Consider the following 20223-nt stretch of genomic DNA (forward strand, 5'->3'; position numbering starts at 1 on the left):
AAGAAAGACATACCATTCCTGAAAGGTTCACTGGAGGAATTCAAAGTATCCTAATATGAAACCCTCAAGATGCAGAGAAAGTTGAAGTTTAGGTGAAGCACTGGGCCCCAAGTGGCACAAAGTACAATGGACTTAGACTCAGACACCCTCAGGTTCAAAGCCACACTCTGCCATTTGGCTACTTGGTTTTAGGAAGGCAAGTGAAACTCTCTGAAAAGAAAACTCTTATATATTGCCAGTGGAAGTATACAAACCTAAAAATAGAACTACTGTACATACATCCAACAAGCTGAATCACTATGTCTTTAGGTATATATCCAAAATAAATGGAATTATTACATTGAAGGGATACTTCATTATCATGTGCATTGTGTTATTAGTGATAGCCAAGACATGGAATCAACTAAAGTACCCATCAATGGATGGATAGATTAAAAAAATGTAGTATATCTGCGTAATATGTTAGTTCTCAGTGATTAAAAGGATGCTGTTTGTGTCGACTTGCATGGGAATGTAGGACACTGTGTTATATGAAAGAAAATATGCATAGAAAGAAAAACATCCCATGTTCTTACTCGTTTGTGGAATCTGCAAAAGTTGACCTAATAGAAGAGACTAAAACAGTGATCGTTAGAGCCTATAGAGGCAACGGAGGCCAGGAAATAGGAGAGCAGATAGAAGGTATCAAATTCGGAGGGAGGGATTACTATTACAGCAAAGCATGGTAAATATGCCTTACAGTGATTCACTGCACATTTAAGGGTGATTGAAAGACTCAACTTCCAAGGGATCAACATTGGAAGTAGGAGAAAACAAGTAACAGGATAGAAGCCTACCACAGAGGGCATCTGAAAAACTCTATCTAGCAGTGTATCAAAGCAGATGCTGAGACTCATAACCAAACCTTGGGCAGAGTGCAGGGACTTCTATGAAAGAAAGGGGAGTTAGTATGACCTAGAGAGGACAGGAGCTCCACAAGGACCAAATATATCTGGGCACAGGGGTCTTCTATGAGACTTTTTCTCCAACCAAGGACCATGTGTGGATATAATCTAAAACCCCTGCTCGGATGTAGCCCATGGTAGCTCAGTATCCAAGTAGGTTCCCTAGTAAAGGGGACAAGGATTATTTCTGACATGAACTCAATGACTGGATCATTGATCTCCCCCCGTAACCCCCGAGGGAGGAACAGCCTTGCTAGGCCACAGAGGAGGACATTGCAACCAGTCCTGAAGATACCTGAGAAGCTAGGGTCAGATGGAAGGGGAGGAGGACCTCCCCTATCAGTGGACTTGGAAGGGGGAAGGGAGGAGATGAGGGAGGAAGGGTGGGATTGGGAGGGAAAGAAGGAGGAGGCTACGACTGGGATACAAGTGAATGACCTGTGATTAAAATAAAAAGTAAAATAATAATAAAAAAAACAGACTCAACTTCCAGTACAGACTTTTAAGTGTTTGGATAGTCAGAATGCTATTGTGCTGATTTGATCATTTTTACTGTACACAGTGCATAGAGTTATCATACTATACCTCATAAATAAACAAACACTGTGTGTCATTGACATTAAAAACATTGGACTGTATTCCTTTACTATATGTAACTTATACTGATTAATTTTATTCTTATAAAACTGAAACTGTTAAGGACATGAAAGCCAAAGAAGAAAACTCTCTCTGACCTTCTACATTTCCTGCAGGTATGAACATTAGCCATGGCTTCCTTCCTTTTTTTTTTTTTCCAATTTTCATTTTTATTTACTCATTTTGTATGTCAGTCATAGCTCCTTCCCTCCTCTCCTCCCAGTCCCAGTTTTCCTTATCCCCCATGCCTTACTCCTCAGAGAAGGGGGGCTCTTCTTACCCACCCACCCTAGCATATCGTGTTGCATCAGGACTGAGTGCATCCTCTTCTTCTGTGGCCTGATGAGGTAGCCCCACCAGGGCAAAGTGATTGAAACGCAGGCAACAGAGTCCATGTCAGAGACGGCCCCCATTCTCCTTACTAGAAAACCTATCTGAAGACTGAGCTGCCCATCTGCTCCCTCTGTGCAAGCTGCCTAAGTCCAGTCCATGCATGGTCCTTGGTTGATGCTTCAGTCTCCACAGGTTCACCTGGGCCCTGATTAGTTGGCTCTGTTGGTCTTCTTGTGGAGCTCCTGTCTCTTCTGGGTCCTTCTATCTTTCCCTCCACTCTTCCACAAGGGTCTCTGGGCTCCACCTAATGATTGGTTGTAGATCTCTGTATCTGTTTCCATCAGCTGCTGGGTAGAGCAACTCAGAAGACAGCTAGGCCAGGTCCCCTTCTGAAAGCATAGCAGAGTGTTGTTAATCATGTCAGGGTTGGCTGTCTCCCATGGGGTGAGTCTCTTCAGTCTTCATGACTCTGTTACTAGGAATCTCAGCTAAAATCATTCTCATATCCTCTCAGGAGCCTATGCTGTCGTAGACCTCCAGCTTGTTACAGGGACATCCCTGCCCAAGGTTTTTCTTCTCTCTGCAAACCTTCTGTCTTCCAGCCTCAGTTCTCCCCAGGTCTGACATCTGCCCTCATTTCTCTCCATGCTCCCTCCCTTACCCAGTTCTCTCTCTTCAAGCACTTCTGGTGTCTATTCTGTTTCTACTTCTGAGTGGAAGTTAAGCATCTTCCCTTGGGTCCTCCTTATTACTTGTCTTGTTTGGGTTTGTGAGTTGTAATATGATTGTCCTATACTATATGGCTAAAATCCATTTAAAAGTGAGTACATATCATGTATGTCTTTCTTGGTCTGGGTTACCTTACTCAAGATGATCTTTTTTAGTTCCATCCATTTGCCTGAAAATTCCATGATTTCTTTGTATGTAATAGCTAAGTAGTATTCCATTGTGTAAAGGTACCACAATTTCTTTAACCATTCTTCAGTTGAGGGACATGTAGGTTGTTTCTAGATTCTGGCTATTACAAATAAAGCTGTTATGAGCATAGTTGAACAAGTGTCCTTGTTGTATGGTAGAGCATCTTTTAGTTATATACTGAGTTGTTATCTTGAGTTATATACTTTGGTTATATACTGAGTTGCATCTTGAGTTAGAGCTATTCCTAATTTTCTGAGATAGTATCAGGTTGATTTCCTGAGTGGTTGTACAAGTTTCTGCTCCCACCAACAGTGGAAGAATGTTCCCCTATCCATATCTATCACCCTGCAAAAAACTAAAGTCCAAGCAGATCAAAGACATCAACATAAAACCAGACATACTAGCTCTGTTAGAAGAGAAAGCGGAGAACAGCCTTGAACTCATTGGCATAAGAGACAACTTCATGAACAGAACATAAACAGCATAGGCTCTAAGATCAACAATTAATAAACGGGACCTCATGAAACTGAAAAGCTTCTGCAAAGCAAAGGAAATGGTCAATAGAACAAAATGGCAGCCTACAGAATGGGAGATGTTCACCAACCCTATCTAATATCTAATATATATATATATATATATAAAACTCAAGAAATTAAACACCAACAAAGCAAATAATCCTATTAAAAATGGGGTACAGAGCTAAACAGATAATTCTCAACAGAGGACTACTGAATGGTGGAGAAACACTTAAAGAAATGCTCAGATTCCTTAGTTATCAGGGAAATGCAAATCAAACGACTTTGAGATTCCACCTTACAACGATCAGAATGGTTAAGATCAAAAACTCAAGTGGAGAGGTTGCGGAGAAAGGGGAACCCTCCTCCATTGCTGGTGGGAATATAAATTTGTATAATCATTCATGGCTTTCTTTCTTTCTTTTTTTTTTTTTTATGGCTTTCTTTCTTAACTGTTGCTAAGTTTCATACTAAAGTGAACATACTCTTGGCCCTGAGCTTTGTATGTCATAGGTGCTCATCCAATGGTGTTCTCATGCAGATGGGCTCTCTGCTTATAATTTTCAAGTATTCTGGAAACTTTTGGTTGAATTCAAGAAAGTAGAAGGGCTCGGTACCTAAGAACATGTGCTGCTCTTGCAGAGGATCTGGGTTCAATTACCAGCACCCACAGGATGGTTGAGAGCTATAGCCTGTAACTCCAGTTCCAGAGGCTGAGTGAAGGTCAGGACCCAACAAGAGATGCCTGGAGACTCTCAGATCATTAGATGTCAAAAGAATAAAAGTTGTGGTGGAAAAAAGAAAAAGAGACCGTGATCCTTAAAGTTTCTGGAATTTCATAGCTAGGTAAGATAGTTCAAATTATATATTATATATATAATATGTTAAGATAAATATATTTTGTTTAATTAACTATGTGAGCCCTGCTGAGTGCTTGCATCTTTGCTTCTGCCTGGGTCACACAGCTCTTTGCAGCCATAAAGCTGGTCTGTTATCTGATTCCCCACTTTCCTCAAATATACTGAGAACACATGGTAGGTGTTTGCTAAAGTGAGTTAGCATTTTGATAAATGCCAGTTGAATTCAATTGGTTACCTAAGGGCTTAGGGCCAGGAAGATGGCAAAATATTTATGAGAACTTTTCTTATGTTAAAAAGCCTAAGAAATATAGGCTCATCGAGCTGTTAGTTTCTGCAGCAAAGATGGATGTGCCTGAGTCCACCCGTAGCTGAGGATCTTCTAGGCCTTTGCAAAGCAACTGGCCATATTAGGAGAGGAGCCGGTGGCTGAGAATAGGCAGGCTAATCCTTTAACAAAGGTGATGCCTGAGACTCTTACACCCTAAGAGAAGCTGAAAAAAAGGAGGAGGCCAACCACCAGCACTTACAATGTGGGGGTCCTATGAAATATTTAGTTTAAGTTGCCTGTAATGTATGGCCTTGAGAAGCTGTCCTCTGCCCCCACCGTGCTTTTAAAAGAAAGAAGTATATTTAAGAAAGGATCAGGCTATTTTGCTCCTCTCCAAGTCCACAGATAGGGGAGGTCTTCCTCTTGTTCCATCTGACCCTAAGTTATCTGGTCATATCTGAACTGGCTGCATTGTCATCCTCTGTGGCAAGGCTGCTCTCCCATCAGGGGGAGAAGGTCAAAGAGCCAGCCACTGAGTTCATGTCAGAGACAGTCCCTATTTCCATTACTAGGGACACTGAGCTTCCAGGTCTACATCTGAGCAGGGGTTCTAGGTTATAACCATGAATGGTCCTTGGTTGGAGTACCAGTCTCAGAAAAGACCCCTGTGCCCAGATTTTTTGGTTCTGTTGCTATGGAGCTCCTGTCCTCTCCAGGTCTTACTATGAGTGAGGGAAGGTGAAATTGGGAGGGGAGGAGGGAGGAGTCTATAGCTGGGATAGAAAGTGAATAAACTGTAATTAATATAAAAAATAAAAATTTAATAAACAAAGAATGGATCAAGCTTAAGAAGGTTCCATACCTTCCATAGCTAAGGGTTGGGGCAAAGGAAATTGTGGTTTCTGAGCATGTCCGAAGGCACCAAACCTTTGACTCCTCAAATAAAGATTCAATTGTGTTCAGAAAGGTCAAGTTTCCTCACACAAGAGGGAGTGACATATTTGTAATTACTGCCAACTGCAAGAGGTGAATTAAAAGAAAAAAAAAAAGTCAAGGACTCCTAGTCAAAATATACAACTGGCTTCCACCCCTTTCATGGTGCCAGATTTCAGGTGTTCTGTGCTGTGACACAGTTGAAGAAATTTCTCTTTTAGTAGGTTCCAGGCATAAAATGGACACCATAAGACGCCGGTGCTCACTTAAGCCCAGTCATTTGTTTTCACTTTTGGACATTTTTGATAATTTATAATTAATAGTTCCACTGTTCTTTGTCTCTTCACAACTTCTTCTTCTTTTTTTTTAAATTACTTTATTTACATTTGTGTTTGCCCTCATACATATCTGTGCAAGGCTGTCAGATCCCCTTGAACTGGAGTTACAGACAGTCGTGAACTGCCATGTGGTTGCTTGGATTTGAACTTGGGTCCTTTGGAAGAACAGCTAGTGCTCTTAACCACTGAGCCATCTCTCCAGCCCTTCTCCATAACTTCTATGTAAAAGTCCAGTCATTTGTTATCGCTTTTGCATCTTTTTGGCAATTTATAATTAATACTTCCACTGTTCTTTGTCTCTCCATAAGTTCTATATAAGTTTGTGAGATCTCCAGAGAGTTCTCGGACAGTATTAAAAGTGAGATGAAATTTCTGATTACTAAGGCTTTTCTCTTTTGGTTTATTACATGCCTTTGTAACTGAGAGTTACCTACTTAAATACCATCCATAGTTGTACAAGCAATGTCAGCAAAACCATATGGATGGTTTACAACAAAACAAATGTCAAAGATTTAAATGCTGTTTTCCTACCGATTTTGAGTTCACTGGATAATGGATCCACAAAGGAATAGTATTACCATAATACTTGCTTATAATTATGTTAGTATAATGCTTACTATGAAAAGGTATTTTTCAGAAATTAAGAAATTCCAGTTAGAATATATATATATATATCACTCTATTGTAACTATTTAAAACAATCTGTTCTACTTTCTTCCAATGTGCTAGAAGTCTACAATGGATTGGACAGGCTAAGGTCAGACTCCAAGTGTGAAGGCATTGCTTATATACTTGTCACTTCCCAATGATATCATGTTTTGGGAAGTGTGTGTGAGTGTGTGTGTGTGTGTGTGTGTGTGTGTGTGTGTGTGTGGACACATATGTGTATGCTTGTATGTTTAGGACAGGGCACAATCTTGAATTCCCTTTTGCAATTCCACCTTAATTTTTTAAGACCTTTCTCTCATTGGCCTGGAGGTCACCAAGTAGGCTAGGCTGGCCAGCAAGCCTGGAGCATTTATCTGTTTCTGCCTCCACAGCACTGCGATTACAAGGGAGAGGAATCGCATGAAGCTTTGTTAGGTAGGAACTGGGGATTGAATATACGTCCTCCTGCACATAAGGCAAGTACTTTACCACCTAAGTTTTCTCAACAGCATTTTAAATTTAACATAATTAAGTTTTGGAGACAAAGTCCTGTTCCGTGTAACTCAGATTGGCCGGAAGCTCACTGCTTAGTCCATGCTCACCTTGGTTTTGTGGCAATCCTCTTGGTACAGCATCCTGAGTGCTGGGATTGTAACACTGCTCCTGACTACAAATACATGTTTTAAAAGTAGTTACTTTTTCTAAATCACTCACGATACATTGTTTATGAGAAAGCATTTGGTGCAGTCACTGAACAGTGAATGGATTGGGAATGCTACATGTGGTTCTGTGGATGTTGAGCTTTCCATGGAGGAAGTACTATTTTAAATCTCCAGATATATGTGGAGCAGATACAGTGTGTGGGGTTAGGGGGTAGGAAAGAGAAAATGGGGGTCTGATTACAAACTAGATATCATAAATGTCCCATCATTGTGGGACAAATCTGCTCAGTTTTCTCATTTGTAAATAGTCAACCTATCCAGATCAACGTATTCAATCTTTGGTTCAAAAACATTAGAAAAAAATTGCAACAGTATTAGATATGTCTAGGGTTTTTTTCCTTTGTCACAATTTCCTGAGCAATACTGCTTAACAACTATTTACACAGAATTTACAGTGTTAGCAGTTTACAAATAACGTAGAGATGATTTAAGATCTAGAGATGAGACTAGGCATATGTAGGTTATGTGAAAAGACCAGGTCACTGCACATAAGGGACTTGCACAATTTGTTATTAATTTCTTCCCTAAGAATAACAGGATGATGTAGTGTAAAAAGAGGCCATCGGATGCTGAAAATCCTACTTGGATCCATCAAAAAACTCTAGGAGTCATTGTGACCACAAACAAGAGTGAAAATTGGTTCACAGCTACTTCCCCTGGCTAACACTTGTGAAAACCTTCAAGCCTCAAGCAACTCTAGTCATCTTGTATATATAAATTTGTCCTAGTGAAAGGACAAGCGTAACATTATGGAGCAACTATGCCTAATATTGCAGCCAAGATGGCCAGGAACGATGCTGCAGACTGTCTCCCTTTCAACCGTGCAGTTTTTTTCAGGGTTAACTCCCAAACAATTGTCTTGTCGGCTCCACCACAACACGCCTCTCCCTTTTGCTATAAGTGCTTTGAGACGTTGCTTGGAAATACAGGAATAGATGTACAATTGCCTTCTAAGGGTTTAACTTCAACACAGCGTTTCAGGATGGCCAATATAAATTAGGGGCAGACTTAAATTCCTTGGGGGAATTAGAGGTTAGGAGAGGCTACATGGGAGGGGGCAGAGTTTAGAGAAAGGTGCAGAGTAGGGGAATGCTGAAGGAGAGCTTTTATGAAGATGGATGCAAGGCAGTGTGTTACAAGGTTTCTCTTTTCTTCTTCCTATAATATTATCTGGCTGATAGTTAAATTTTGATTGAAGGATTAAACAGAAGATTGGTATAGAAAAGGAGGATGAGCCATCCCTAAGGTGGATCTCTGGTCCCAATTCTCTTAAAAAAATCTTGAAATGTAATGTAGAGAGAATAAACCTAAGAATGAGTGATTCATGGTGTCTGTAACTAGTCTTAGCTTTGAAAAACTGGTGGGCTGGTGAATCCTCCACAAATTAGGAAGAAGTCAAATAAAGTATATAGAAGTATAATCAAAAAATAAGAATGATCAAAATCTCACTGGAGGACATCTGGATGACTAGCCATTATGAAATAAATTATCTTCCCTGAAGACATGCAAATGTAAACTAAATCTTCTAGTGAAGTATTATTTTATACCCAGCAGATGGCTTGTGTGTGTAGGCATGTATGAATTTGTTTGTTGACTTTTGCAATAGCAGGCCCTTCTAAGGACAGAGATCAATAGGGACTTGTCTTCTGATGGCCCACATGTAGCTCTGTCCAATCACCATAAAGAACAACTTAGCAGTATACATTGCACGAAGCTCTCTTCTAGGTGTATCAAAAAGATGCTCTCCTGCTCTTTGCCTAAAGAGGTGGGCATAGGATTTATACCGCAGCCTTGGTTTTAATAGTGGAAAAGCTGGGAAGCTGTATCTTGCTTGTTGCTAAGTTAAAGACCTCATAATAATGTTTTGGTCCAACAGAGGAACATTATTTAGTGCTACTTCTCTGGTTCTTCTCTTTACAAGAGAAGAAGTAAATTACTCATGCATGTGACCTAAGAGAATGAAGCATCATGCTGAGCTTCTTTCTTTCTCTTGGAGGTGTGCCACCCTTTGGGAAGGGCAAACAATGCTTTGACCCTCTTCTGCTGCTTTATTAGTGCTAGGATCACCCTGTTGGTATGGAGAGAACTGCCAAAAGTGACCTCAGCTTCACTGAAGTTCTCAGGTACAGAATCAGCAAGCTCAGTTGCCTATGGATATAAAATGTATTGTCCAGATGAGGTTTTTTTTTTTTTTTTTTTTTTTTTTTTTTTTTTTTTTTTTTTTTTTTTTACCAGTAGAAAACAGAATAGTTTAGTCTCTGACACATTTTCCTTCCTCTCTTAAGTGAGTCAGTGTACATGTGCTGTATGGATCCCTTGATCTTTAACCCTGGAAAACAAGCAAGAAACGGACTCTGGGATGTAAAGAACCCATGCACTAAAGATGCTTTTAGTGTAGGTAGAGGTGGGTATCTCCATATCTAGGGCATACTATGCTACTGTATGCTGTTGTTCTTTTTCCCAAGAGAGTTTCTCTGTGTAGCCTTGGCCGTTCTGGAGCTCACGGAGACCCAACTGCCTCTGCCTCCTGAGTGCTGGGATTCAAGGTGTGCACTGCCATCATCCAGCTTGACCAGTATATTTTACCTTAGTGAGTTTCTTTACCTTAAAGTGCCTTTACCTCCCTTCCCTTGTGGATTGATTTTAGAAAGGCAGGGCTGTGCAAATGCTATCTGGCCCGGTCTTCATGTAGCAAGAGCCATTGAGGTGATGCTGCGTCAACCAGAGAGGAGCCAAACGATTGCTGTACCCATTAACCCACATCTTCCTGCCATCACCCTCTAAAATAAAAGCATATTTTTTGATGACAGCCTTTGCACTACTGCCCAAAGTGAGCTGAAATTAAGGAGGGCTATTCCAAATGGAAAAGAGAAGCAAATCTGTGCGTTTGTCATTTCAGAATCCCTCAAATGAAAAACGGTTTCTTGGTAAAGACTAGGTGAAATCCCTGGACACAGTGTGCATGTGGCAGTCTCTGGGAAGTTGGAGGGCCCTGGGCCCTGGGTGCTTCAGCCGTGCAACTCACTGAGCTGTCTTGCCAGTTTCTACTCTGGCTTCATCAAATAGGATAAAGAACATATCCTTGCAATTTCTCAGAGACAGTGATAATTTTTAATGGATGTCTTCCACATATACTACTATAGTATTTCATTGAATAATAGCTAAAATACAAGCTCTACTTGTTCTGCAATACAGGCATGCTCATTTTGTTGAGATGTGTGTTCTTGCCCACTTGATGAGACTTAGAATGAATGAGGGTGCAAACCTCTGAGTGTGTCTGTGAGAGTGTTTCCAGAGAGGATTGATTGCTCTCAGACAGGCCCTAGAGAAAAGTAGTGTCCCCTGCCTGTTTTCTTTGCTTTTTTTTTTTTTTTCTGAGAGTCTCTGTCACTTCAGCTGACATCAAACTTTCCAGCATCAACTTAATACCAGTGATGGGCCAGGGAGCTTCTGAGGTTTGAGTATGGGGTTGATATTTTCCATTTGTTCATCTCTGTGAACTGAGCAGCTACTGGATTCTCAGGTGCTCCAGCATGTAGGAGGCCATTGTTGATAGTCCTATAGCATAAACGAATCTAATAAACCTACTTCTTATAACACACACACACACACACACACATACACACAAACCAACACACACTATTAATTCTACAGAACCCTATCTAATACTATGTTCAACGTCTGCTGGAATTCATCATAAGTAACTCTCATGGAAACTTTGCTGTAATGGTTGAAATCGGAAGAAACCACAGAGTTTACTAGGATCTGCTGGATGTTTACTTAAGAGTTTCCCAAATTCTTGTCTGCTTGACTTACCCAGAGTCCCAGTCAGTACAGTAATAATGGTCAACTCATCCTTACAGCATTGCAATGGCTTTATGTATAAGGGAAATGTGTTTCAACACTGTGTTCATCTTTATCTGTCTGCAGACGCATGGTTCAATCGTTTCAGTCTTTTATAGCTCTCTGTACATCTACTGATCAATATGAAGGTCAGACCTATGTGCCTCATATATTTCCATCCTGAAAGGTACACAGTGGGAGGGGGCGTATGACTAGAAAGGCCAAAGCTAGACACTCTTTAAAATAGGTGGATCTGCTTGTTTGAAAGCCTGGGTAAAACAAGACCCATTTAATATATAGCTATTTATCCTGCCTGGGCTACAATAATAGCTTGTCAGCTTTACTTGTAGAAGCCAACTTTCTAGCTGTGCATTCTGTTGCAGTCCTGAGGCTATGTGCCAGCTCCCAATGTGGCAGGCTTCCTGGCACACAACTTGGCTGGACATTTTAATGCCTGTGCCATTGATGGTACATGAGGTGGAAAGAGCAGCTGTGTGAGGGAACAGGACACCTTGAGCCCACCCAGGAGCAGGTGGCAGTGAAAAAGGAATGGGCCTGGCCCAGGAGCACATTCTTATTTAATTAAAAAGGTGTGTGTGAGTGAACAAAATGAGACTTATGTCAAATTGAGTTGGGAGATTTCATGTGAATCCCACCCTGAAACTTACGCTTATATTTCCTTGTATTCCTGTCTTCAGTCACTTATGCTGTAGCTAAGACAATGCTGTGTTTTATGCACTGCTAGTGCTCCAAGTCTGGGAATTCAGTTCAGACTTTAAATCAGCATGAGGGCTTTAAGGTCCAGCAGTTATCCTCCAGGGTTCCAACAGTCCCTCCCTGCTCATGGGGAAGCTCTACAAATCAAATGCTTTCAGCTCCTCTAAATTGCTGTGGTCTCTTTTGTTCCTCTTCCTTGGCAACTACATATCATTTGGGTTGGAACATTCTTCTCTTTGCTACCTCCTATGATAGGCCTGTCCAGGATACCCTGACAAGCATTCGGACTCTCCGTCTATGGCTGAGAAGCTGTGAATAAAGTTCGAAAACGTGTTTGTGTCTCTAATGTGCAAGGTATACACATCGTAAGGGTTTACTTGACTATCTCCGCTGGAAAGTAAGTTAACTCTTCATGGACAGAGGATGTCTTACATCTCTAGTGTGGAGCATGCATGGATTGTTAGTAAATGGGGGCTCTATAATTCGCCATCCAAAGCAGGATGCTGTCAGTCATCCTCTTGTCAAAACAGGTGTTAACTCAGGAAAGCAGCGCTTTCAAAGTTAGTAAGTGTTGTAGTAAATGCTATGCATCTTGGAGTGAGCTCCTCCTTCCCTCCCTGGGGCCTCCTTTCCTCCCTCCCTCTCTCCCTCCCTTTTTTTCTTGGAGATTAAACCATGACCTTTTATGCACTATATAAGTGCTCTAGCACTAGATTATAAACCAGCCATTTTTAAAAATTTGAGACAGAACATGCTAACTTCTCAGGCTACTTTTGTACCAGAATCACAAGCCCAACTTGTGATCCTCCTGCCTCAGCCTCTGGAGTAACCAGTACTACAGGAATACACCATAGGCTTTGCTTTCTTAGAGCTGTCAGCATCCAGCGTGCTTCAGGCACCTTGAAAATGCATCATGGTAAGGATCACTTGAGCTCATTCTACTAATGGTTGCCTTCCGCTGATACTTCATCCAGGACAGGACATTCACCATTGCTACACAGCAGGGATTTGGTGAAGGCTGCTAGCTCTAATAGAAAAAGAGTGTTTTCAAATGAGTGTCCATGCTACAGTCACAGAAGAGCACCAACTCCAGTGTCTTCTACTGTGAGCCTCCATTTATAACCATCTTTCTTCAGGAGGCTCCTTTTTCAATTGCCTAGTTAAACCTGCAGGACTTTGTAATCCTCAAAGTTATCCACAAAGCTAGCCGTGGTAACAAATATATGTAATCCCAGCACCCAGGAGGCCGAGATACCTCGATCTTGAGGCTAATTTGGACTACAAGCAAGACTCTATCTCAAAGATAAACAACAAACCGAACTAGTCAGTGATAAATACGTCATCTGCTCAAACTTTTGCACGTGTTGTTCTTGAGGATATGGTTACTGTGGTAACAGTGCTGAGAAGCCGTGAACAAGAAAGAATGAAATCTGGAATGTCTTTAAGTTTGGTGGGAGGTCAGAAATACCAGAATCACTCCATTCACGAGTAGTTCTTGGCTAATGAGTCAGCCCAGTTGCTTTGCTTCAAGAGAAAGTTTCTCAGTTCTCCTACACTGTCTCTGTGTTGGTTTTACATCCTGACCTCAAGGAAGATTTCTATTTCTCGTCTCTCTTGTGTAGGAGTCCTCTGCCCACAGGATCATTTTGAGTTAGAGTTAAATGATTCTGAGTGAGTGATAAAAAGAAAATGCCTAGCTGAGCTGCAGAGATCTTTGTTTAAGCCCTGAATTTTCAACAATTAAATCTAAATATACCCAACACCTGCTAGCTTCTTTCAGAGGAACTATTAAATTTAACTAGAAGTTATGAACTTGCTGGTACACATTTATTTCCAGACACATAGAATCAGGCATAAATGCCGGCCTTCAGCTATAGCCTCTTTGGTGGTGTACTTAGATGTTTGGGTGTGTGGATAGAGGGGCTGAGAACTTGGAATAATAGCATGCTAAGGTTCTACTCACCTCGTCAACAGCATCTCTCAGTGGACAGGAGCCAGGCAGACTATACCCAAAACATCTACTTTTAGAGAGTCAAAAGACACTCAGAAGAAACTATAACAAATCTTCATTAAAATTCTTAACAAGGAGTTAAAGATGTTAAAGTTCTCTCTTTCTCTGTCTGTCTGTCTCTGTCCCAGTTTCTGCCTCCCTTCCTCCTTTCCACCCGCCCCCTCTCCCTCTCCATACTGGTTAAACCTTGTCCTTTCACAAGGAACCAAATTCTAAATTCTATCAAAGGAATTTAATCTAATTATCCTACCCTGCATATTCCCAACTTAAGAAAATTAAATCTAAGAGGAGATGTTCAGATAAAGACCCAGGTCTGACACAAGATATCCAGAGAACCTTGAGAAATTAATTTCCTTCTCCTCCTTCTGGCCTCATTATCCATACAGATAGTATAAACTAAGGCTCAGAAGAGGCGGTTGCGCTGCAATTCCCGGCTTCCACGCTTTGAGGCCGAACGGAGAATGCGCCCTGAGACCACTAGTCGTCGCCCTTGAGCTGACGACGAGAAAGCTTCCCTGCGCTGCAAAGTAGACCGCAGTGCTTTTGGTTAGCCGGGCACCCACAAGAGAAAGCTCAGACCTTCACGGTGCTGACCTTCATTAGCACATTGTCCTCATGCTTTCCACGAGAATTCCGAGCACACAGATCTGCATTATGAGGAGGACGGCATTTTTAAATAAGCTGGTTGGTTTGTGGTATGTTTAGCTATTAACGGTTTTCCTAAATAGGGAGTTCCAGGGAGTGATTAGACTGAACATAAGCTAATTCATTTTTTTTTTTCAATGCAGTTTATTCAGGAACATTGAACAATCCTCGGACCCCGGGGAAAGCCAGCCCACAGCTTAAATAGCCTCTGGGTAGCCAACCCAGGCGTGCCACGGGGGCAATGCAGATAGGTCCACATACATGGAAGCAAGCCAGATCCTCAGCCTTAGCCAAATGTGGAATTGTTCATGACAGAGAGCACTCACCATCGGGAAGGTGGAAGGCGGAAACCAGCTCCATCTTTAAGGCATAGCATTCCGCAGCTCTCTACAGTTCCCCCTTTTTGTTTTAGACGCATCAGGCAAGAGTAGAGGTCTGATCTCTGATATTAGAAATAAATTGGGACTTTGTACAGATGTTCATTTAGGTGTCATCCACCCAAAGAGCATCAGACCCGTCCGATACCTTTTTCTCAGAGGCGGGACCTGGGGCATCAACCCGCATGCAATCAGACATGCTCTTCTCTGGGTCCAAAGCGCTGACCCTGAGTGCAGTGCTTAGCCTCGCATCCTGAGCGTATCATTTTAGCTTTTTATGGTATCCAACCATGCTTGGGGAGAATGTCCTGCTTCAATGGCTGTAAAGGCCTGAATGATCATGGCTGCATCACACTGTTGTGAGACTCTAATCTTGCATATATACCACAGGCAAACCAAGGAGACCAACACCAGAAGGCCTGCTAACACTCCCATGCCCGCCCATTCCTTCAGATGATTCATGGCTGCAGCAATCCATGATGATAATCCTGTGGCTAGTCCTGCGTCCACTCCGGTAGAATTTACTGTGACAATGGCCACTCTCAGCTGCTCCATCATAGTATCGAATTCTCCAGTCCAATTACCTAAAATATAGCTCGACAATTGTTTAGACAGATTTGCAGCATAGGAAAAATTCTCATGTTGTATGCTAGTGACACAAAGTCCAGCATACTTTCATTGACAGCCAGGTTGAGCGATTTGCCATAGGGTATCAATTTGCTCCTGCACGAGGTCAATCCTCTGATTGAACACCATCAAGCTTCCTTTTAGTTGAGCATTAATTTCTTTATGTACAACTAAGGCATGAGCTACATTGGCTAAATGATTATTCAGAATTGGAGGAAAACATGGAGTTAGTCAATTGGCATGGAGCACGTCTCGCCCCTGGGGGCAATGGTCTCCTGAACCTACTCAGACCTCGGACACCACCACTGCTAGTTCTAGAACTGACGCAGGATGTTCCAACGAGGGGTTAAGGCTTCTCATAATATTTCCTATAAGCCCACACCTGTTTGTCTATATCCCCCATTTTTATTCATTATTAGCCAGATAGAGCCAAGTAATTGTGGTAATGATACTTGCTTTTTTGCCCAATGCTGGAATGCTAGTAAATTTAGGTATGCCCTGGTTACTCGCATGCCTCACTGGGTGCCTGCGCCCATTGATGCCCCTCACGCTATGACTCTCTTCAGACAGAAAAGGGATCTTGGAACTACAGCCACCATTGTTACTACCATCTCATTGACGGCTGTTGGAGCTACCACCAGGGCATTAGCCATGAGTCATACTGGGCAGACTGCTCAGACCCTGAATAATTCATTTTTTTTTAAAGCAGGGTTTTTGAGAAATGTTGTGCTTTCTTGTAAACACATGTGCTCTCTCTTCTGCGCACAAGAACCAGAGAGAACTACAAAGGGAAGTAAAGCTTCCTGGTATGTGCTGCTGCCTCCCTGTTAAGGACAGAAGCTCAGTTTTTTTATTTCTGTGGTTACAGACAGCAACATCTCAACCTGAATTCTGAAACGAATGGGTGGAAGACATACTCAGCGAGATACAGTACCCGACGCCCGTTTTCAGGTGGTAAGACACTCTCAACGACCAGGAAGATAAAAGTGGCTTGCTCTTTTATAATGCAAGTTTCAGTCAAAGGGAACCGTATCTGTAAAGGAGCGAAACTGAAATACACTTACGTGTGTGTTTTGATTTTAAGAAATTTATTGGATGATACTGTGTGTCCTCTAGAGGTAATGGTTAAAAGATTGAAAATATCTGAAGATTAATTATTATCACTTTACTTTTTGGGGTAGGAAGACCCTAGGGAAGATGCTCAATCCTTAATTTGTACTTCTGAAAGTACAAATGCAATAGACATCGGAAGCAGAAGAAGACAGCGAACAGGACAGGAGCCTACCACAGAGGGCACTGAAAGACTCTACTGATCAAGGCATCGAAGTAGAGGCTGAGACTCACAGCCAAACTTTGGGCAGAGTGCAGGGAATTTTAGGAAAGAAGAGGGAGTTAGAAAGACCTGGAAGAGACAGGAGCTCCAAAAGGAGACCAACAGAGCCATAAAACGGAGCCTGGGCTGTCCCAGACAATTAGGAATAGCACTTCCTTAAGATCCAGCTACACCACTCCTAGGCATATATCCAAAATATGCTCAAGTACACAATAAAGACATTTGCTCAACCATGTTTATAGCAGCTTTATTCATAATAGCCAGAACCTGGAAACAATACAGATGTCCCTCAACAGAGGAATGGATACAGAAATTGTGGTACATTTACACAATGGAATACTACTCAGCAATTAAAAACAAGGAAATCATGAAATTTGCAGGCAAATGGTGGGATCTAGAGAAGATCATCCTGACTGAGGTATCCGAAAAGCAGAAAAACACACATAGTATATACTCACTTATAAGTAGATATTAGACATATAATATAGGATAAACATACTAAAATCTGTGCACCTGAAGAAGCTAAGCAAGAAGGAGGACCCTGGGTAAGATGATCAATCCTCACTCAGAAAGACAAACAGGATAAACATTGGAAGAAGGAGAAAAGAGAAAACAGGATAGGAGCCTACCACAGAGGGCCTCTGAAAGACTCTACCCAGCAGTGTATCAAAGCAGATGCTGAGACTCATAACCAAACTTTGGGCAGAGTGCAGGCAATTTTATGATAGAAGGGGGAGATAGTAAGACCTGGACAGGTCTTGTGGGACAGGAATTCCACAAGGAGCGCAACAGAACCAAAAAATCTGGGCCCAGGTTTTTTTGTTTGTTTGTTTGTGAGACTGATACTCCAACCAAGGACCATTCATGGATATAACCTAGAACCCCTGCTCAGATGTAGCTCATGGCAGCTCAGTATCCAAGTGGGTTCCCTAGTAAGGGGAACAGGGACTGTCTCTGATAGGAACTCAGTGTCTGGCTCCTTGATCACCTTCCCCTAATGGGGGAGCAGCCTTGCCAGGCCACAGATGAGGACAATGTAGCCAGTCCTGATGAGACCAGATAAGTTAGGATCAGATGGAAGGGGTGGAGGAAGGGGTGTACTACTAATAATACAAAACAAATAAACAAAATAAATAATAATAATAATAATACAAAACAAAAAAGAGTAAAAATGAATTTAAACTGGGAAGTAGCTCTCTGATGCCATGTTTATGAAAGAAGGGGATTATAGTAATAGTAATAGTCACATCAGTATAATCACAGTAGCACATGTTATGTTTAAATTAAGAATATAGTATTTACATATAATGCATATTCCATATTATCTATAGTAAAGTCTACATACCATGTGGCACATATAGTACTATCTACCCCATCTGTGAGTTTTATATCCTTAGATTCAACCAACTGAAGATCAAAAGGTAGAAGTAATGTAGAGACACATTGAAGTATATTGGAGTTTGTGGGCAGGTTGTATGCAAATAGCACATTATTTTAAATAAGGAATTTAAAGAGGTGAAAATTTTGATAGCCTAAGGGGAATGAACTAAAATCACTTCCCTGCAGATTCTTAGGGACAGATTGTGTGTGTGTGTGTGTGTGTGTGTGTGTGTGTGTGTGAATTTAAAAATGAGCATATGTGATATACATTATGGCCTGGTATATATTATACGCATGACTACTGCAACTCTACAGCATATGTTCTATACTTTTGTTACTGTAGATAGCATACTGTATGTTATATTGCTGTAACACAGTAATTGCTACAGTAATACTAGTTAGTACCTTACATTTGTTGGGCTTACTCTGTATTGAAGACCATATTTAGTATTTTACTAAACTGATTTCTTAAGTTCTCCAGGAAGCCTATGAGTCACTGTGAGTTGTGGTTATTCTTACGTGGCCCGTAAAGATACCAAGGACTAGAAAGGAACCCAAGGACCCAGATCTGTCTGGAGTAGTAGAGGCAGCATTGACATCTATAGCCAGACTGAAACGATTATACTCTGCTGTTGAAGATCAAAGGTTTGCCAATGGCCATGAACATGGAAAAATCATTTTAGGACAAATCAATAGATCCATTTCCTTCTTTATATCTCTCGCTGGTTTTATATGAACTCACGACCCTTTTGCCTTCTGCTTCAACCTCCCGAGAACCAGGGTTGTGGCTGTATGACACCACATCTGACAGCTCTTTAGCTCTGCATTGGCTAAATTGGTCTTGTGTCGGCTAGTGGCATTAAAATTAATATTTACTGGGATTGGATATTGTTAGAAAATATTTGTGAAAAAAGGGTGAAAGGTAAACATAGTCTATTTTCTTGAGGTTGCTCGTATGACAACTTTTATTTGTGACAATTATTGTGAGGAGTCCAGGGGTGTGGACAGAGACTCTAGTTTGTGATGCTTATCCCTTGTTAACTCAATTTACTTAAGAAAAGATTTCAGTTTCCTTCAAAATGAGAAGCAAGAGCTGGGAGAGGGGCCCTAGGGTGACAGCGTTTACTTTCCGGTGTTTTTCTCTCTTGCTCTTCATCCTATTTTTTGAGACAAGATCTCTCCCTGAACCAGGAACTCACTGACTCGTCTGGCTGGCTAATAAATCCCCGCTCTCCTCCTGTCTTTATCCTGCAAAGCTGCGCCTAGCTTTTATATAGGTGGATGCTGGGGATTTGAACTCAGGTCTTCGTGCTTACATATCATGCTTTATCACATTGGCCCAGCCAACAGCATCTTTCCTTTCTTTTTATCTATCCTGTTTTTCCAATACTGTGTAGGGAGCAGAGGAAACGGAGAATGAGGGAAGCCCTGAATCAATGTCTTTAAACATCACCGTGGCCTGTCAAAGACTCTGAGACCAATATGCCCATGGCAAATTGTCAAGACTGTTTTTCTTATGGACCAATCTCAAGAGAAATGGTAAAGGTTTCGCCCGAGTCCGAGCATGAGTGCTTAGAAAGGACAATCAGTGTGGGCAGAGAATAGCCTACCAGGTTTACCACCTGAGACTGTTTCCTATGGAGACCTCCTGCTGAGGCTAGCTAGGTGTTAAAGAGTTCAGATAAACTAACTACACGAAAAATTTCAAATGTTATATAAAACTAAAAATATTCTTTTTATACATCAACATATGAGATCAAAATATACATTAGATATATTTAATTTATAGGTTAAAAGTGCTAGCGCTACAGCTGAGTAATAGAATGTTTACCTAGCTTGCCTACAGCCTTAAATTTAATGTCCAGTGCTACAGTGACCAGCTTGGCTAGGGTCTGGGAACCCTGCCTAGGGGTGGGGAAGGAATGAGGAAAGGACAGAAAGCACAGGCCCACATGGGGTGAAGCTGGATCAGCTGGGGTTCTCTAACCACTGCCGCTGCAGCCTGGAATCTCAGTGTATTATGCGCAACCCGTAGGTCAGGGCATCATGGAATGCTCATCAGAGAAGACAGATGGCAATCAACAGAGAGATGCACAACTGTGCCATGTGTGGAAGGCCAGAGACTTCAGAGTGCTCAGCTTTAAAGGGATTGTCCTCCTCTCGCTTCGAGGCTCC

At 41.6% G+C, this 20223-nt stretch overlaps 1 long non-coding RNA gene across 1 annotated transcript; it reads left to right on the forward strand.

Moving 5' to 3' along the window:
- The first annotated feature begins 14244 nt into the window (after positions 1–14244).
- On the forward strand, positions 14245–19570 carry LOC132652174 (uncharacterized). Its single transcript, XR_009589650.1, has 3 exons — positions 14245–14381; positions 16204–16289; positions 19446–19570. It is a non-coding gene; the product is annotated as an uncharacterized LOC132652174 (long non-coding RNA).
- The last annotated feature ends 653 nt before the right edge of the window (positions 19571–20223 follow it).

The sequence above is a fragment of the Meriones unguiculatus genome, chromosome 2 (assembly GCF_030254825.1).
Source record: "Meriones unguiculatus strain TT.TT164.6M chromosome 2, Bangor_MerUng_6.1, whole genome shotgun sequence".
Taxonomy (NCBI): domain Eukaryota; kingdom Metazoa; phylum Chordata; class Mammalia; order Rodentia; family Muridae; genus Meriones; species Meriones unguiculatus.